The 16492-nt window shown below is 36.3% G+C and overlaps 1 protein-coding gene across 1 annotated transcript in view; it reads left to right on the top strand.

Annotated features, from left to right (window-relative positions):
- Window positions 1-3944: 3944 nt before the first annotated feature.
- The window catches only part of Dora (zinc finger SWIM domain-containing dorado), an 80556-nt gene continuing 68008 nt past the window's right edge, over window positions 3945-16492 (top strand). Inside the window, exon 1 of the mRNA XM_089255830.1 lies at window positions 3945-4262. The gene's annotated coding sequence lies outside the window, so the exon portion shown is untranslated. The remainder of the gene's footprint in view (window positions 4263-16492) is intronic.

Raw genomic sequence — 16492 nt, 5'->3', positions numbered from 1 at the left:
GGTTTTTCATTACAAATTAGACGCAATGGAGAGGTTTTTAAATCAATTTCTATTTAAATTCTCAGAACTATATTTTTATTGCAAAAATGAAACAACTTTAATGAATGACTTGCAAACGGTTTCCGGGTTATTAGGCCATGGTCTAGGAGATTTTCTTCCTGACGCTTCGCCCACATCTGTGGCAGGCATCATCTGAGGTTATTTGGACGTAAGTCTCCGTTAAGTAGAAAAAAAAATCTCCCAGACCATGGCCTAATAGCCCGGAAACCGTTTGCAAGTCATTTAACGCCGGCCATGAAAGCCTCAGACTTTAGTATATATAATACTAGCTAATACCCGGCGACGTTGCCCGTCCCGTAAAAAATTTATATATGTACAGCTTATTAATTATTTCTTAATCAAAAAAATTTCTGCATCAAGTAAGAAAAAATTACTTTTATTTTTAAATATTTTAATTAAAAACATGAGGCAATCGCTTGTGGATACACAATATTTTTTGTATTTCCATCTGGTAAGATGTACAAATTTTTGGGATTTCCAACACGCGAACAGGCGACGAAAAGCTGTCCGTGAGAAATACAGGGCTCAAGTAGGTTGATACCTGCCACTGCTGGCCTGATACCTGGCCTTGCGCTTTGTTGATTGTCATGGCAAAAGTTGAACGAATCGGGAACTGTAATCGATTTAAAGTGAATGGGACAGGGGCCATTCAGGTATCACGTGAGCAGATTTTCTCTCAGCCATTTTTGACCCCCTCGCTCCCCTTGTCAGCAAAACACTGACCCCCCTCCTTTTGTCAGCAGCTTAGAGTATTTCATATCTTGAAAAAGAGGTGGTTGATGACGTAAGAAACCTTCAAACCACAGAAAACCAACTTCAGCCGACCACCACTGTGGCGCCGGTGGGGCTCGAACCCGGTTTCTCGCGATACGAGTCCGTCACTACGACCACTCGACCACCACAGCGGTTAAGTTCATCTGCATGCCTTAACCTTTTTTATTCCCAATTTTGTCGTCGTTGTTGTTGTTCTCTGCTGTTAGTGACGTCACACGTCTAGCTTGTGCAGCGAATTTTATTCAAACGCCTTTAAAGCATTTTTTAAATTGAAACTATACCTCTACGATGGGCGGTTGATGAGATAAAGGCTAGCCTATATACAGGATACCTTGTACATAGGCTAGCAGAAATACCCGGCGCTCTTCCCGGGTTTTCTTCAATTACTGGGAGGATTGGTTAGAAACTTGAAAAAGTTACAAACCGTTATAAAGGAATAAACTGTTACAATAATAGAATTAAAAGTGTGACAAACCATTGTGAAGGCATATATACACGTCTGAAACGCATTGTTGGAAACCACGGTAACCAAAGTAAACGTTCCGAAAGTAATTGTTGAGGCCCCAAAACCATTGTTGCCCGGCAGTTTTTCGCCCATTTCGGGCATTTGCCCAGCTTTGACGAACTTTTAAAGTAGCCTACGGTTCAATCCCGGACCTGTTTGGTATATATGCAAAATCTGGCGACGATCGGTCTAAAACTGTAGATTTGTATAAAGAACATACATACATACTTTCACATTTATATATATAAGACTAGCTATAATACCCGGCGCTGCCCGGGTTTTCTTCAGTGAGGCTTTTTGGATCACGCGATGTCCCCTTCTTTCTTTGAGGGACATACAAACCGTGTCTAAGTTAACCAATATGGCGACTCTTGAAAGAAACAAATCCAGAAACGTAGAAATGAATACATTTTTTCCCTTTTTTAAGGGGCGTTAGGTATTTTGATGCCCCCCCTGAACTTCAAGTTATCGAGATCTGCCTGTTTTCAGCCTCCAAAAATGCTTAATTAAAGCTGTGGAATGTTTCGATGTACTTTTACGGGTTCATAATTAATTTTAAATCATTAATTAATTAATTTTAATCAAAAGACATTACGGAGACATTAATTTTCATGCTTGAGAAAATATGAATAAAAAATTGAAAAATCAATGTTATTGTACGAATATCCAACTCAAAAAGCCGGTCCGGCTAATTACTTCATATTTAATCTTCTAGGCTTCGTATATCTCTAAGCGAATTCAATATTTCAAAAATCGAGAATTCTATACAATTTTTAAAATTACTGATGTGGCAGGAAACCCCCACTAAATTTCCGCATTTCTGCATTAAAATCGGCAATTTTACAACTGATTTCCATGAGATCATCCTTTGCCTGTCCCTCAAAGTGATGCTGATGATGACTCTGACGACTATTGAAAAAGCGACTATTTCTCCAACTGACGTACAAATTTCCACAATTTCATCAGAAGACAGAATAACCTCAGTTGATGATGAAATTTCAATCTACACTGACGGCTCCAAGACGGAAAGCGGTGTGGCCGCTGCATTTGTAATCTACAAGGCAAATGACATTTTGTTCCGATGGTCGTGTAAACTTCATAATAACAATACAGTTTTCCAATCGGAACTTTTTGCCATTTACATGGCATGTAGAAAAGCAATGGAGCTCGGTGGAAAAACTACTATATTTTCAGACTCTCTCTCATCCTTACACGCGGTCAAGGATCCCCTCTCAAGACATCTGATCGCAAGACAGGTCAGATCCTCCTTGTGTGCCAGCCCGAATATTAGTCTGGCATGGATAAAGGCTCACACTGGTACTCGGGGAAATGAGGAGGAGGCTGACATCATGGCAAAATCTACAACAGAAAAAGAATCTTCAGACTTTTCATTATTTCTTCCCAAATCTTGGGCTACGGGAATCCTGAAGAACGAAATGATGGACAAATGGCAATACAGATGGTCTAATGAGAGAAAAACAGGACGTGAAATCTTCGCTCTCATTCCTACAGTCAAGGCCAAATTAAGGAGATGGACCAGAGAAATGTTTCTCTTCTTCGACAACAGTGGAGTGGCGTGGATCCCCGGTGGGGGTGAATCCCGTGGCTTGAGTCGGGGATACTCGCTGAGCCCGGATACTCGAAGAGCTTTTCCAGCATGGCCCAGCCGCAAGGTAAACTGCTTATATCCCGCAAGGGACAGAGCGGGGGCCATGTTTGGTGTTGGTGGGGCAAGCTGGACCATAGAATAGCATCTGCCAGGTTACAGGCAACTTGAAATCTTGTATTCTGGAAATTTCGACGGTTATTGGCTAAAGCGTGTAAATATGTGTGCATAAAAAATGTATATAAAACAATACTGTAGGCCTGTGTGTTTCAGAGTAAAAAAACTCCCAGAAAAATACCTTCCGGAAGCCTGAAAAGGAGGGGAAAAAAGGGCAAACTTTCTAAAACGATAGGAGGACGCTTGAAATGATATCAAAATGGAGGACGTCCGGTAACCCTATGTTACAGAGCAATTTTTTTTTTCTAATCAGGAAAGAAATTCCGGAATCCTGAAATCGTGGAGAAAAGGGTGAAATTTCAAAATTGTTATGAGGACGCTCAAAATACGACATAAAAAAATGAGGACGTCTGGTATTCCAGCCACCGAGAACAATTGGCGATTGCTTTGGCGGCAAATAGCGGTATCACGTATTTTTTCAGCTGTTCCAGTTTTGTGTAGCCTATTTGTATCGATGAATTTCTAACTGATAATGACTCAAAGTTTCGATTTGTTAATTCTTTGTCTAAAAATGGAAATATGTTACAAAGTAGCGTCCTTTGTTTGGGTTTTTTGGAATATCCCGTACAAGCGGCAGGTAAAAAACAACAATCCCAGAGAATCCTGTTAAGGACTTTCGGTTTTATTTTTCGGAATCATAATTATTTCTCGATATGAAACGATTTTTGAACATTGAAATAAGTAAATACCAACAAAAGAAATCAAGAAATCGTTACCAATGATTCTTAATGAGTCATCAAGAATCATTTGTCCGATGACATTGTTTTCGATTTGACGACGGAAATCATATAATATTATCTAATCACCATTTGGCAACAGTGGTGATTTCGTGAGAGAGAAAGAGAGAGAGAGAGAAAAAAAAATAATGATTAATTCATAAATTTTTATCGATAACAGGCTCAAGTGTGTGTGTGTGCATGTTCCCCCGTTTTTTTTTCTTTTCTATCTCGCGCGCGCGTGTGTTGTTTGTTGGTCGTTAAATGTCCGAGTCGTTTTTGAATGATTGACAGTAGCTTCCAAAGGCCACAAGGGGGGGTTGACGAATGATATAATCGAAATTTCGACAGAAAAAAGAAAGATCCTCTTTCTCTCGTTGGGAGAAGTACTCACGAAGCAATGACCTCGGCGGAACCCCAAAAGGTAAGAAGTACCGTTTCCAACCCGAGTCAAGTCTTTCTTCTTCTTTTGTTGTTGATTTGTTTGGGTTCTTTGTTGTGTGTGTGTGTCTCGGTAACAAAGACACCAACGATCCTCCGCGAATTGTGTTCGACCGCCAATTAGAAATCACGCGATTGCCCTTTTCTTGGATATTATTCTAGTCCCATTGCCAACCGCAAACACAAAGGAACAACAACAAAATACGAGAGCCGTGGCAACAAAGGAAAAATCAGCTGTTCCCTTGGACTTATACTCGGTTGGATTCTTGCATCCTGTCTGAAAAAGATTCTGTTCGCAGTTATTATCAGTGTTGAAACATTTTGTAGTGGCCTTGAACTTTATTTTCCAATTCGGATTATGAAATAGATCTCACAAAGACCGAGAAAAATGGGTATTTAAATTGATTGAATTGTTCTTTATTTCATCCAAAACGATCTTTATCTGAAAAATAAATCTCTTACCTGATCATAAACAACAGATAAGAGCGAGCAGAAGGGAAAAAATAAATATTTGTAAATATCAATTTTTGCATATTTTTTCCAAACTTGTTTCTTCGAGACAAAGTTATTTGTTTATATTTTATTTGAACTTCGATGAACCTGATCCTTTTTTGTGGCACAATTCATTTCACAGGTTTCTTGTCAAAAATGCCACAACAGAAATTCCAAAGCCCCTCTTGAGAATGCCTTGTAATTTCATAATCTAGGCTTCGATCCAATTTCAATTGAACAATAAATTTTCACAAAGTTTCCACGTTTGAAACAAAAATAGTAATTTATTATTTAATTGGGTGTGCTGAACATTAATTTGACTGTAAAAAAAGCTGGATTGGTTAGTTTTCTCTGAAATTGCGCATTTATATACATATACACCTACATAATACAATATATTGAAACATAACATAAATACAGTAGACTCTCAATAATCTAGCCCAACTGTGAATCTAGGGGAAAGAGCCAAATAATATGGGGAAAATATTTGTCCCGATGATTCAATGCACCTACACAAACAGGGTACACACTGGATCAATATCTGTTCGCAGCTGAAGATGTCTGCCTTCGCTCAGGCACAGATCCAGTGGGGGAAGGGAGAATGGGAATGACCACCCCTTCCAGAGCCGAATTAAAAATTAAATGGGAAAATTTTCTATCCTGTAAAACACAGGATGATTAAACAAACTTGCGCAATTGGTCCCTCCTGTCACATCATCCTGAATCCCTGCATGATCCAGGCATGAAAAAATATATTACTACATATCTGTGTGCTGAAATTTATACTCGTATTATTGGAAATGGTTTTTCAATTAATTTCCAGTAATCCTGCGGTATCGGTAGCCAGTAATCCAGCGCACCTTGATTAGCTAAGAGTTTACTGCATATGTAACAAAAACTGAATACTATAAAGAAGCTAAATAAATATACAGGAAAAACGACACAAATAATTAGAAACTTCACCAATATTTAGAGGCATAATGTTAATATAGCCTGCATAAAAGCACAACACAAGTACACAGAAACTCAGTTATTTTACAGCACAATAGTTTATCAGCGTCTGACACGTAGTTGGTTCTGCATAGCTCTTGTACTGAACAAAAGTATCTCTTACAATTGTCCAACAGCAGTCAACCAGCATTGAGGTTGATAGTTTTTTCCATTTTGACCTTTTAATGATCCTTACATTTTTTTACCGTACAATAATGCTCATAAAGTACTTTATTGTTGATAGGGCAAGATCTCCAAAACAAGAGTCAATAAAACTTCTCATGGTGATATCGTGTTCAGCAGGTTGTAACCATTCAGAATTGTATATTTTCATGGATGCAATTTTGTTGTTGTCCCGGGGGAGGGGGGGGGGAAAGGCCCTATGAAATGATGTTCTCTGTTGAGAGATCAGCTTTGAAAAATTACTCTTACTGGATCTGGTTCATCTGGCTGATCCTATCAGTTAACACAGAGTTAAATTTTTGTTCGGGTATTTTCCTTCATTCAAGCTTTCTTATGTGAAAGTGTCTCTAACTGTAAAATGAAACAGAATGAATAAAAAAAACATAAAAGTCATTAATTGCTTTAGATTCATGGTGGAGTTTTTGACATGACAAGTGTCAAAATACAGTACACCTTCGCTAATCTGGCACGTATCAAACTAGGGTAAACAAGATTTACAAAATCTCCAGATTGCTAGAAGTTAGGTGAAAAATTATACATTTAAATAATATAAAATTCTGTGTGCAGACCCCCCAAGCAGAATGTGTCAAAATCTGTGACGTACGTCGCGGGACAATTAGCTCTACTGCAGAACAGTTTGGAAAAAATTTAAAAAAAAGCACTATTACATGTATGGGGATTTTTACTACAGAACATTTCCAGTCAGCTGAGGGTTCGTCGCAGAACAGTGCTAAACATTCTGTTTTAGGGGTGCAGACATGCAGTGACATGTTTTTCTCTTCTATGTTGGAAGAAAACCCGCCTAAAAACATTGGAGTACTGGATGGGCCTGACTAGCGCATTGCCAGATTGCTGATAGTCTACTGTATATTATTCCACCATAATAGACATGTTAAATAATGAAAGAACTCCCTTTTGTGAAGATTACAATATTTAAAAAATTTTATTTTACAGTTTTATTCAAAATTTTTCTGGTCCGCACAGAATCTATTTCATCACACAATAAAAAGATCGTTCGTTATTAATATGCAGCATCTAAAAATAAACACATAAATAATATCACTCATTTATTTACAACTAAAATATTCTTTCAAATGAAGCTACTGCTACTAAACTGCACATGCACCTCATGGTAGGCCCCCTAAACATTCATCTTGGCAAAGGCATAAAGTTATTGAAAATACAGTTGACGCCACTCATTAGAATCATGGATTACGTTATCATTTAGGTATTGTTATCACTTTTGCAAGGAATGGATCATTATCATAACATGTGGAAAAAAATTCATTTATAGTTATTGGTACTTTGTTATATTTTTTTCACGCATTCTGAAGCCAAGGGTTAACCAAACGTAATTTTTTTCCCCTGTAAGTTATCACTATCAGGTTGCAAAACTATGTAAGAGGATAGAAGGTGTTCTCTCCCCCTTTCTTACTGACAATCATTTCCATACTTATTGTCATAATCAGTTCCGTACTTATTGTCATAATCAGTTCATAGACTGTATTCGCTCTTGATCATGTCAATGTCTCAATATATTTAGAAAAATTCTCTTTTAACTATTGTCTATCTGATTCACACGCATTTTGTACAATTTATAACTTAAACATACTACAGTGAAAAGCCCATATTATAATAATCAAAGGGACCAGAGAAATGTATTGTTATAAGGGAGCTGTCATTATACAGTCAGTCACAAAAGTCTACATACACCTTTGAAAATGGTACTTCTGAAGGAATCGTACATTTTGGGGTTAACCTATTATTTTCAGAACTTTGTGTATCAAAAGTGTAACAAAATTTTATTACTGTAAATGACAAATATGAAATAAATTCGCAAGAATATGCAAATTTCACAGAAAACCATGTCACAAAAATCTACATACAGCAAGCACATTTCTGTTGCGTCAAGTGAAATTGTTGTAGTATTTGAGAGGGAAAAAGAAATACTGCTTCAAACACAGAAAAGCAACTCTGTACTTGTACTAGGCTCATATTGCCTTTGTTCTGATGTTGAAATGGCTCCGCGGAGAGAGATTTCTGTTGAAATAAGAAATGTGGTGATTAAGTTGCGAACAGAAGGAAAATCTTATGGTGAGATTTCGAAAATTATTGGAAAAAGCCGTTCCAGTGTCCAAACCATTGTCAGAAATTACGAATCAGCCGGAAATGTGTTTAATAAACCTCGCTGTGGTCGTCCGAGGATTTTGAGTAATCGAGATGTACGATCGATTGTTAATAAAGTCAAGTCGAATGCGAAATTATTCGCTCCCAAATTGACGCAGCGTATTACATCAACAACAAACGACACTGTGCATCCTGAAACTGTCAGACAAATTCTCCGATCGAAAGGATTTCATGGACGAGTTTCAAGACGAAAACCTCTGATCTCCGCCGTAAATCAGAAGAAAAGGCTCGATTTTGCTAAACAGTATCATCAAAAGGATTTCGATTTTTGGAAAAGTGTCTTATTCACACATGAAAGCAAATATAATATTTTCGGTAGTGACGGTCACGGAAAAATTTGGAGAAGGAAAAATGAGGAAATGAAAGCTGAAAATCTGACTCCAACAGTCCAGCATGGTGGAGGCAGTGTGATGGTTTGGGGATGCATGTCAGCGTCTGGAGTAGGGAAATTAATTTTCATTGAAGATAAGATGGACCGTCTTCAATACCTCAAGATACTGCAAGATAATTTGCAAGCATCTGTCGACAAATTAGGTCTCGGATGCCAATGGATCTTCCAACAGGATAATGGTCCAAAGCATACTGTAAAGATTGTGAAGGAATGGCTCCTTTACAAGGTACCTAGACAGCTTCATTCACCTGACTTGAATCCCATTGAGCACTTATGGGATGAACTCGAGAGAAGAGTTCGCAAGTATAGTGTTACCAACAAAGCATGTTTGAAACAGACAATGTTGAAAGAGTGGTCCAAAATTACAGCGGATATAACAGAAAACCTAGTTCAGTCCATGAGCAGGAGGTTGGATGCCGTTATTGAATCGAATGGAGGTCCCACAAAATATTAATTTTCAATTCAAATGCAAAAATCGTGCATATTAATAAACTTTTCACCCATGTATGTAGACTTTTGTGACATACTATTTTCACTCAAATTGGTTTTTTTAAATAAATATCAATTTGATTGTTATTAATTTTTATCAAAAACATGTTTGAATTGTTCAATGTTCGAATAAAAATAGGGTGAAATCTTGATTCCTTTTTGTTTCTTCAATAATGCTATTTTTAAGGGTGTATGTAGACTTTTGTGACTGACTGTAAATGGAGAATATTAACATGAATCACAGGACCAGAGAGTAATATTGGTATATAGAAGATCGTTATATAAAATTATTGTACAGTGAAACCTCACTACAATGATACTCGATATAACAATAAATTCCTCTACAGCAATATTTTTTCTTCGTCCGCAGAGTATTGCTATATCGAAGTTTCACTGTATAGTACTTTTAGTATAGAGATAAAGAGGCTATTGCCGACTATTTTTATACCGTAAAAACTATTACGGTTGTCATTTGATTTTCTTTTACAAACTAATTTTAATTATGATAAATGATGTAATCAATATTTTTGTTCTTTTACCACTTTTTATTATCACTAAGAGTTCATTCAATTATTTTTCTTTTGAAATTCGAAACAGTATATGTAAACGGTTGTGACTGATATCTCTCTCTCAGGTTATCAAGCTATGGGATCACACGTAAAAACTGAATTGTCTTGAGATTAATTAGATTTATTGAAACATGAAAGATACAAGAATGTAATAGAAATGTTACATGAAAATGAAAAAAATGCAATAGATATCATTACATAATGAAATTAAACTTATGTAATAATTGAACATTAATAATCAAGCTCAGCTGCGCTTCTTATATTCGATAGCACATAACTTATTTAGCTGCCCTATCTGTGCTAGGATGATTTCTAAGATTACAAAATTTGAAAATATTCTTTCAATTGATGCATAACTTGCAGGACATGAAAATAAAAAAACAATGTGTTAAGGACAGTCTTTTGATAAGCCTTATTCTTCCAGTGTTTTTTTCTGACTGCTGTCCACCATGTGATAGCACTGTATATATTAGCTTGTATTTATATTCAGTTACATATTAGCATCTAGCCTCATAAGAGCAACAATTGAAATTTAACAAAAATTTTGGGTCTTTTGTCATCATATAGGCATAATCTGTGTTTGTCGAATTGTGTTCAGTTAGTCATGTGTAGATGCTACATAGTGGCCTCATTTTGTTCAGATATTTTCCTTCATTTAAAATCAATTTTTTAAATTCAAAATTGAGAATGTAGAATAGAAAGTTCACTCTTAAAAAGAAAAAAAAAATGTTTGAAAAGTCAAAATAGAACAATCTGGGTTAAAAAACATTATAATGATGTAAATAAATATTGATAGTGTAATATTATCTAATGAAAAATATTTATGTTGAGCTTTTACAATAATGCAATGCTTGTAACTGTGACTGCGTATTCAGTACCGTCAATAGCCTATAATGCATTTTCTGAAGGAGTGTTCTGGCAGATTCTGCAGGGTTTTGGATAAGCACTGTCCTAAATACAGTATCTGCTTCATAATCATACATGAAAAATGAGATGTGAAGTAAAAATAACATTTATAACAAAATAAATATTTGAATGTTTATTTAAACAGTGAGTTATATGGTATAATGAGTGATATTAATTTACCATCAGATTACCAGTAGAAAACCATCAATTTGATGAAAAATAATCAACTTAAAAAAAACAAAAATCACATGACACCCTTAGAAAGATTTTTGATTTAGTTAAACAGAGGTGTTTTTATTCTGCTAGTACTTTTTTTCTGTATGCTATAAAAAATGATATATAGTATTGTGAAAGAAAAATCTATATGTTTCCACGTAACATTTTGAAACTTGGAGGTTTTGGACAGTTTATCCTGTGTTTCCTGCCCAAAACCCTATATTAACCCTGACCTTTAATATGCATGCTAGTAAGAACATAATAATTTTTCTTGTTATGTGTTCACACATTATATCAGAATTATGCATTTTTTAAGGAAAAAAAGTAGATAATTTATTTTTTTAAATAATTATAGAAACAGTAATTTTTTCCCTGAAGGTGGTAAAAACCATGAGTTTTTCTCTGGGTGGTAAAAACCGTGGGAAAATATGTTTTTGCCAAGACACACGGGTAAAAACCACCAGCGGTAAATGCTGTGTCGTCAACCATGCATAAAATCTGACAGCAAAAGCTGTGTTAAGGTATTGTTTTAAACTATTGAATTAATGAATGTCAGTTGCATATAAGCAGTTGAAGAAATTTTGGAAAGTCAAGAATCATCTTTCATAAGATAATATAATGTCAAATCATTCCATTCCTTCAGTGTTTATGCGATGCTTTATTCAAATTGTATATTTTACAAGAAAAAAAAATATTGTCCAAAACAATTCTGTAGAGAGTAGAGAATTATTTTACAATCATATTACGTATTTATTCTTTGTACAAGTATAAGATAGCCATTTAAAGATTACATGTAATTAGTGTTTGTATTTCCAATGGGAATTTTTATATTGAAAAGCAATATTAGAGAGGATTTTTTGGGGGTGGGGGGAATGATACATCACAGTTTAAACCATCAAAAACCTGTCAACTTTGCTTTTAATATATTCAAGTTAAAAGTTTATATAAAAATCAAGCTGTAGCAGAGCATATTGAGTGAACACATTAGCTGCCCGTCCATAGTTTACAGCTATCTAGAGTTGAATTCTGAGAAGTTGCAGAAAATTCAAATTTGTTCACTTCTGAATATTATCTGAAGATGAAATATGTATCTTGCCCTTTATCAGCTACTCTCAGCTCTTTTTCCTCTTGTGCTTAAATGGTAATGCCAGATTGAGATTTCTTTTTTAAAAATATGATTGTAAAGTGAACAGAATTTTAGAGATATTCAAAACTTTCATGATAGACTAATGAAACTTATGAGCGAGCGCTCTCCAGTAGAAAGGTCCAAAAGGAAGGATATTCATTTGATAACTTCTTAGCTACTCTTAGAAGCCTGATTGAAGTAGCGGTTACTGTGATTAATGTGTGGCGGTACGCTAATTCTGTCACTGCTAACCAACGTCATCGCTTCGGGGATGTTCTGCTTGTAGTGACGTAGGAGTCGCTGCCAACCTTCGTCACAACCGATCCACGGTTGTTGCATGGATTGTCATTTGCATATTCTCGGAGATGTGTGCTGTGTATAAAAGGACTGAGCTATGTTAGGTCGTCGCTGCTTTACTCCGTTCACTCGCTGGTTGTAACCGTTAATTCTCAAATGTAAATTTATATTCTGTCTGCTCACAGCTCTTGGTGCTGTGTAGCATATCTTAACTTCTAACGAAATTATGTTTAATTGTTGCAATAAACCTGTTATTTGTTACCGATGTGTCATCCGTCTTTCCGTGGGTGCTTTAATCCGTTGAAAGATGAACACGCTTAATCCTGTCTGACATTGTCTATGAGGATCCTATTTTTGGAAGCACCTATCTACTTGAGATATCTGGGGGCCCCAGCGATAACCGAGATATCTGGTGACCCGTAGTTCTTCCAGCGGATTATTCAAGACCGGAATTGTGATGCGGAACACCAAGGGGCGGTAACTGTGTTTTTCTTTTCGGTGTCATCCGGCTGCAAATTGCTTTTGTATGCATATGCTTATACAATTTTCTTTTTTTACCTTTAATTCGTATATGTTTATACACCTAATTTTTAATTGAATTTATAGGATTTTATTGCATTTTCAGTTTATATTTTTGTTCATACTTCGGGTTATTTGCAATATGTTTAATTCTGGTAATATAGCAACCCAAACAGAAGCATCGTGTGATGTTAACAAAATTGCCTTGCGTTTACCAAATTTTTGGATCGAAAATCCATCGTTGTATTTTGCCCAAATTGAGGCAAATTTCAAATTGTCTGGAATTACTACAGAAAGTACCAAATATTGCAGCTTGATTGCAATTTTGGATCAGCAGACTTTGCTTACTGTCTCTGATTTGATCAGAAATCCTGATCCCGAATGTCCTTATTCAGTGGTTAAGGATCGACTAATTAAAACATTTGAAGTGTCTGAATCTTGTAGAATCAGAACTTTGCTTCAGGAACTATCCCTAGGTGATTCGAGACCTTCGGCACTGCTTCGCAAAATGAGGGACCTAGCTGGTTCGAATTTTTCCGATAGTGTTTTGAGGACTATATGGCTCTCGCATATGCCTAATGCCGTACAATCGGTATTATCTATTTCGAACGAGAAGTTGTCCGATCTTGCTGATCTCGCTGATAGAGTATTTGATGTAACAAATTTCAATTTTCCCAACTGTTCAGAAGTTGGAAATATGGATTCTTTGCGATCACAGCTTGAGGACTTAACTCGTGAAGTGAAAGCTTTAAAAAATCGGTTTGCAAAATTTTCGGATAATTCGACCCCTAAGTATCCCTTCCGAGGCCCCCGGAATGAAGGGGCTAGGGTAGAGCGAACTGGCGATCGACGATCACGCCTTTGTTGGTACCATTATAAATATGGCGATAAGGCGAGTAAGTGTGTTAAACCGTGTGATTATTTAAACTAGTAAACCCGGTCTTGGATGTGGTGACCCCAGACCAAAAGGGTATGACTTTTAGTCACCGTCTATTTGTTAGTGATCGGAAATCACGTTTACAATTTTTGGTCGATAGTGGTTCCGATGTTAGCATATTACCCAAGTCATTCAGGGGTTGTAGACCACAAACATCTTACACGCTTAGTGCTGCCAATGGTACCACAATAAAAACGTTTGGAACAAAGTTATTGTCACTCGATCTTGGACTTAAAAAAAATTTCGACTTTCTATTTGTAATTGCTGATGTGTCGAAACCTATATTAGGCGCAGATTTTTTGGATCATTTTGGTTTAATCGTGGACATAAAAAATTGCAAATTATGTGATCCCTCTACATCCTCATGTAGTAGTGGCAAAATTTTGCCGACCTCTTTGCCGGTAATTAAAACCGTAGTTGGCAATTCTAAATACCATACGTTATTGCAGGAGTATGTGGATATCACTAAAGTGAGAACATGTCCTTCTACCGAGATCAAACATGATACGGTACATCGTATTGAGACTGTGGGTCCCCCTGTTTACTCCAGAGCTCGCAGGTTGGACCCTATTAAATTGAAGGCAGCGAAAGCTGAATTTAATTATATGTTGCAACATGGGATTTGTCGACCGTCAAAAAGTCCTTGGTCAAGTCCCTTGCACATGGTCCCTAAAGGTGATTGCGACTGGAGGCCCACAGGGGACTACAGGAAGCTCAATAGTCAAACTAAACCAGACAGATATCCTTTGCCAAATTTGCAAGATTTTTCTCAAGGTTTATACGGTAAGACTGTATTTAGTAAAATTGATTTAGTGAGAGCATTTAATCAAATTCCTGTATACGAACTAGATATCGAAAAAACTGCTGTAATCACCCCATTTGGTTTGGCTGTGGCGGTACGCTAATTCTGTCACTGCTAACCAACGTCATCGCTTCGGGGATGTTCTGCTTGTAGTGACGTAGGAGTCGCTGCCAACCTTCGTCACAACCGATCCACGGTTGTTGCATGGATTGTCATTTGCATATTCTCGGAGATGTGTGCTGTGTATAAAAGGACTGAGCTATGTTAGGTCGTCGCTGCTTTACTCCGTTCACTCGCTGGTTGTAACCGTTAATTCTCAAATGTAAATTTATATTCTGTCTGCTCACAGCTCTTGGTGCTGTGTAGCATATCTTAACTTCTAACGAAATTATGTTTAATTGTTGCAATAAACCTGTTATTTGTTACCGATGTGTCATCCGTCTTTCCGTGGGTGCTTTAATCCGTTGAAAGATGAACACGCTTAATCCTGTCTGACATTGTCTATGAGGATCCTATTTTTGGAAGCACCTATCTACTTGAGATATCTGGGGGCCCCAGCGATAACCGAGATAAATGTAAGGATTAAATACGTAGTGACACAATTGCTGTTAGCATCAAGGATTCGAATACTCATGCATAGCAAGTTAAACATTGGTCTTCGGCTCTTTGTGAATGCATTACTTTAGGTAGAACAGCAGATAAAGCTACATGTTGAGATGTAGTCCTTTGCTTATCTGAGGTATATTCCTCCAACCATGAGATGAGACTTGGGTACATCATATCATGTCAGACAATTTTGTTCATTTCTTTTGGGTAAAATGATTGCCCATTGGAATAGCTAGTCTGAACTTTCACAATTAGCTTATCCTTCTAGAGAAAAAAAAGAATTGGCCGACCCATTGTGCTGCAACCAAGTCTTATCTTGTTGTTGGAGGGCTATATCCACAGTCAAAAAAACCTTTTAGTCTCAAACTGAATGTACCAAAAATTATGACATACAGAAAAATCGCTGTTGCTGCAGAACAATCTCAGGAAAAATTCTAAGGAAAGGATCTCTTTCACACTAGGCCTATTATTGGAATTTTTACCACAGAACATTTTCTGTCAGCTAAGGTTCATTGCAGAACAATGCAGAATATTCTACTTTAGCGCCCTCTAGTCTCACAAGAAGTATGAATGCAAATATTGTCGGTTAGAGCAGTGTTTCCCAACCTTTTTGATGTCACAGACCCTTTGTAGTTAAAGTCAATGCACTGCAGACCTCCCTTGGTGTAGGTTAATACGGTTAATCCACAGACCAGCATCGAATAGTCAATTTCGATGTCACCTTCCCATAATATCCAAAGTGTTTTTTTTAAATATACAATTTGGATATCACAAAAAATTGAACAAATTACAATTCCGCAACACAAAATGTGTCATTCATGCAATGGCAGTAAATGAAAATGATCCTGCAAGCAGGGTTGATAAAAATCATAATTTTTTCAAATATTGTTTCTCTAAAATTTAAATATTGTCTAAATATCGCAGAACAATGTTAAATCCAAAAGATAAATATATTTTTTAAGTATAGAAATCAGACTAACACCAATTTTTTTGACAGTATTGAACTTGATACATAAAATAAATGCATAGTCATACATGGAACAAAAATTTATTTATATACATAGAGGTAAAATTAGTGTTATAAAATGTCTGCTAATTTTATCCTTTATCAAGTCCAGGGTTAATAAGATTTTTTTCCCAAAAAAATCAAATAGGGTCAGGTGGGGTAAAATGGTCATAAAAACAGGTGTTTTCATCTTTGAAGAGGTATAACCATATGAATTTTTCAAAAATAGGATATCTTTTGGCTGATATTTTACATTACGTTCTTAGAGAGTATATTAGCACATTTTTCAAAAATATTTTTTTGAGTGTAACACTTTATTTTCAGCAACTCTTTAGACCTCACTTTTATGACCACTTTACCCCATGGGGTGGGGTAAAGTGAGTAGTGCATGGGGTAAAATGGTCATACCAAATTAGGGTTGGTAAAAAAACCGTTTTTTTTGTTTTAAATAGTATTAACATTAAAAACAATGAAATTTTGTGAAAAATCATTCAAAC

This window comes from Pholcus phalangioides, unplaced genomic scaffold (assembly GCF_987345545.1).
Source record: "Pholcus phalangioides strain wild (caught in Gottingen) unplaced genomic scaffold, Ppha-v1.0 ptg000004l_1, whole genome shotgun sequence".
NCBI lineage: Eukaryota > Metazoa > Arthropoda > Arachnida > Araneae > Pholcidae > Pholcus > Pholcus phalangioides.
The sequence above is the reverse complement of the archived record's forward strand: the minus strand, read 5'-3'. Positions and strand labels throughout refer to the sequence as shown.